Genomic DNA, 4,301 nt, shown 5'->3' on the forward strand with positions numbered 1-4,301 from the left:
TAGCATTGGTTTATTAGTTGTTGGATGATCACAAGCTTAGTTAGAGGAAGATAAAAGTAAGCATACCTTTTTGGGCTCGAGAAGGAGGAGAAAAAGGCTCGAGCTGAGTGGTTCTTTCACCTCTAATATCCTGTTTCAAAACATAAGATAGAAGTCAGTACAAATATTAAGGGAAGAAATGGTGAGTGACAACTGAGGACTCAAAGGGTGCAGGCCATACCTCCAACTCCTCAATGATAGTATCAAGGAGAGGCTTGTCCTTCTAATACATCTCTGCACCCAATGGCTCCTCCCTTGATGCAAAAATAGGCTTCTTTGTTGCTTGAGGCCCTAGCGACAAAATGAAAGAGAAAATATCAGCTTATAGTCCAAGAGAATTTGAAATTCCAACTAAACAAGAAAAAGAGGATAACTTATTGGAAACCTTCTATTTTTTCCTACTCGGCTCAGCTACAGAAGCAAAGGACTTAGAAGATTTAGAGGCTTTCGAGGATTGAGCCCTAATTCTTTTCTTTGTAAGGGTTGCCCGCGAACCTGGTATGGAGAGTTGAGCTCGAGATTGCTCATCAGGCTCAAACTTAAAGGATTCCACCACTGTTGCCCTTGTTCGCTGTATTGCTCGAGCCACGCAGTCGCGGCAGCAGCCTCTTCGAGCATAAGCATGTCTGCAGCTTCTTCTTCTAGCCTGACGTCCACCATTTTAGTATTGTCTTAGGTTGCAAAGTTCAAACAACTAAGAGAAGGGTTAACGAAGGCCAGATCATAAAATTATTATAAAATACGAGTCAAGAAAAGAAGAATACCTATTAAAAGAAGCTGGTTCTTCTGATGGATCATGTCTTTCCAGCCTTCAAGCTTGCTCGGATTGGGATATAACTTGATTGTAAGCTGCACGAACAAATGATCGTGGCCTTCTAAGAGGTCTCCTCCGTACTTCTTGGACCACTTGGTTTCCCACCAAGTGGAGAAGGTTGGAGTACATTCAAAGTTAGAGCCATGGGCTTTTGGGCAATCTTGCTTATAACTTTAAGACTGCGTCGGGCAGCCCAAAATGTGACTTCTTGTGGAAAGCGAAGAAGATATGAAGTGCTACAGTGCATAGGGTAAAAAAGGGGACTGAAATGGCTTGCTTGAAACCTAGCTGTCTACTACAAAAGTTTAGATGATAAACCTCCAACTCGTGTTCATAACGGTCGATCCTTACACCCGAGGCCAAGTCTCTCGGCTGAATGCAACTTATGAACCTTTCCTTGTAGAAGGCACTGACATTATCCCCGAAGGCATCCTGGAAGATTTGGTCTAAAAACCAAGGGTATCTTCTTAGTACTGAAACTCTTCATTCTAAGTTTGCCTAAGTGCAGCAGGTTCTGAAGAAGAATAGACAAGCCAATGTAGAATGGTTGGTGGAAGAAGTCTTAGCTAAGATTCGGGCATGAGCAACACCCTCAGGGAACTCCAAATTTAGTGCCCGAAGTTCAGGGAAATACCATTGTAACCACAATTGGACCATCCAAATTAGCCTATTAAGGTTGGTCTTGAAGGGTTCACCCCTAGTCATCTCAAAGAGGAGGTGATAAAGGTGAACGAGAATGAAGGGGCCCGTAGCCACATCATGAAAGTGATGGAGAGCTTCCACCAAGGGGATCTACTCGACCTTCATTCCTTTGGACTTGTTGGGGAAGAAGTGTTTGTTGAGCCAGTACAGAAGAAAGTACATATGCTCTTGATCTCTGTTAGCATTAGAGAAGAAGGGGCCAAAGTTCTTCTTAATAAGCTAGATGAATCCCGTGAAAGAGGTCTCATAGCTCTTAAAAGTAGAAGAGTTGTACTCCAGTCGAGTCATAAGATCAGAGGTGCCCGAGCTCTCAGCAGTTGGGCAAGAAGAGAGAGACTAGTTGTGGGTAACATCCACGACTTTGCCCGAGGGCCTTAGCCTGAAGACCTAAGCCATGTTGAGGATGGTTGGGGACATAGAACCCATCCTGAAATCAAAGGTGTTGGTCCCCAAATTCCAGAAGAGAAAAACTATGGTTAGCAGTTCGAGTTTGGCAATAACGGTGGTCTTGGAGAGCATTATGAGTTCCTATATGCCATTGTTCATCCATTTCTTCTTGAAGATGGGCTCGAACTCGTTTATCCACTGCGTCCAGTCCTTATTTTCATCAAAGGGAAGCCTCTTCGAATGTTCGACCACTTATAAGCTGAAATATCAGCCTCAGCAGAATATGGGTTGAGAGTAAACCAATTAGCCTTGGGCATATTGTTTTCTCCTGCAATTGGAACCTAAGACGTCCATACAAGTCCCAGGGAGTGCACTCCCCCTTCCTTGAAGAAAATAAAAGTATTCAAGCCAGCCCGAGGGCGATGAAGGCCTTTGAGCAAACAACGCATAGTGGCAATACCCTCGCCAAATTCATAGGATGATTGGGTAACTTTAGGTGCCATTGGATGATTTTGAAAAGAAAATGAGAAGAAAATTGGGACTAGAAGCAAGAACTGAGAGAACAAGAAAGAGTTCTAGGAAATTTGGAAAATCTAAAGGCTCTGGAAATTCGAACTATTAGAACTGGTAAGGTATTTTGGCCGAGAGTTTTAAGTGGAGGTATATAGTAGACAGTTAGTTAACGTTGAAAATCATGGGTTAGTGCAAAGGTTTAGTTAACAAAATGACTGTTTTGAATGGTGCAAGTCCCGAGTGAAAATATGATGCAACTGTTTAATCATCATTAACGCCTCAATTTGCAGACTCAACAATGATTAAAGGGGGCACTGTTTGGGTTTATATTTGAATATTGGGTTAGACTGAAAGAAGGCCTAAATGTGTCAAAACAAGGCGAATCTACCCGAAGCTCAGCATCAAGCCCAAAAGCAAATTGAAGTCTTCTCAACCAAAACATCAACCACGTATCTATGATAGAAGTGACAAATGATGGAGACCAACCTACTATGAGCCAAAAAGCATTTTCCAGTGGCACTACAAGTAAAAAGTTGATGATTCACTACCCTCCAAGAGATTTCGGGCAAGGGCAATGCCCTGACCCTTGGGCCAAATTGCCTATAAAAGGAAGAAAAGACAACAGAGACAAGGACACTCAACCAATCAAACAAACAAGCAAACAAACTTTGCTTTTAAGCTAGTTCGTACCCTTTAAGCTGAAATTAACCCAGATTCAGTCTTTTTAGCAAATAGTTTCCTTAGAAAAGTTATCTTTTCTCTAGTATAAAAGTTCGGCTACCATTCCCAATGCTGTAGCATTGATTCTCTAATGTAAATTTGTTTACCATCCATCCCTTTTAAGCATACAACCCCTGTAAACACAAAGAGAAGTGGATGCAAGAAGTTCAATCTTGACAGACAAGGTGAAATCTTGCCCGAGTCTCTTTGTTTGTTCTGTAAATTAGTAAATCTATTGATTAATGCACTCTTTAGCATGTATTCAAGTCATTTCCACCTATTTTTCTATTATAAGAGTCTCATTTGCATTTGGATCTGGTTAACTTAATAGGTATGTTTTCGTTAAGAGCAATTTGGAACCAAATAAATGACTTAAGGGGCTCTGGACTCCCTTCATTCGAACATACAAGATCATGAACTAAAAGTCCTTGTTTACAACGCAAGAAAAAAAACTTAATACAGACTTAACCCATCTATGACAATCCTTTGATAACAAGAAGTTTGAGTAACTTGGAGTGCAAGTAATCGACTTAAAACACACTTGTTCTACATCTTCTATACTGAGATAGCAGTGGCACACCTAAGCATTTAGTTAGTTTTGATTGCGAGCCTTAAGGCTTACACCTAAGGCCTCACAAAGGCACTTTTCAGAACTAACTTTAAGCTCTTATTGCAGTACACAAGGCAAGAAGGAGCCCGACTACCATACATACACATTCAAATTGCCAATATCTTGGGGAGCTGTGCTGAGGTCTAGAGACATTCTCCAGATAAATCTTTGCTCGAAATAGTTTTGGCATGCCCGATGGGATCTCATTAGTCTTGTATGCCAAGAAGAAAGAGGAAGGACCGAACCTCTAGGTGGAATACAGAATACGGGCCACCCTAGTGTCTATTTAGGTTAGAAATGACAGATCATCCAGAAAATTTTCCCTCCCTACAAGGACCAGCTATTCTAAGAAGCCCGACTTCATTTAAGAAGTCAAGAAGAAAGGTGACCAATGAAGACTTGAAGGCCACAATGGTGCAAGTGTTGAAAAGATGGAGAAGATCTCTCTGGAGACCAGAGAAGAGGTGAGTAAGCTCTGTTCCTTAACAGGAAGTTTGCAGAGAAGACTAGATCTGG

Source organism: the organism of the source record quoted next, unplaced genomic scaffold (assembly GCF_019419815.1).
Source record: "Pyrus x bretschneideri cultivar Hongxiangsu unplaced genomic scaffold, Pyrus_bretschneideri_v1 Contig9, whole genome shotgun sequence".
Lineage (NCBI taxonomy): Eukaryota > Viridiplantae > Streptophyta > Magnoliopsida > Rosales > Rosaceae > Pyrus > Pyrus x bretschneideri.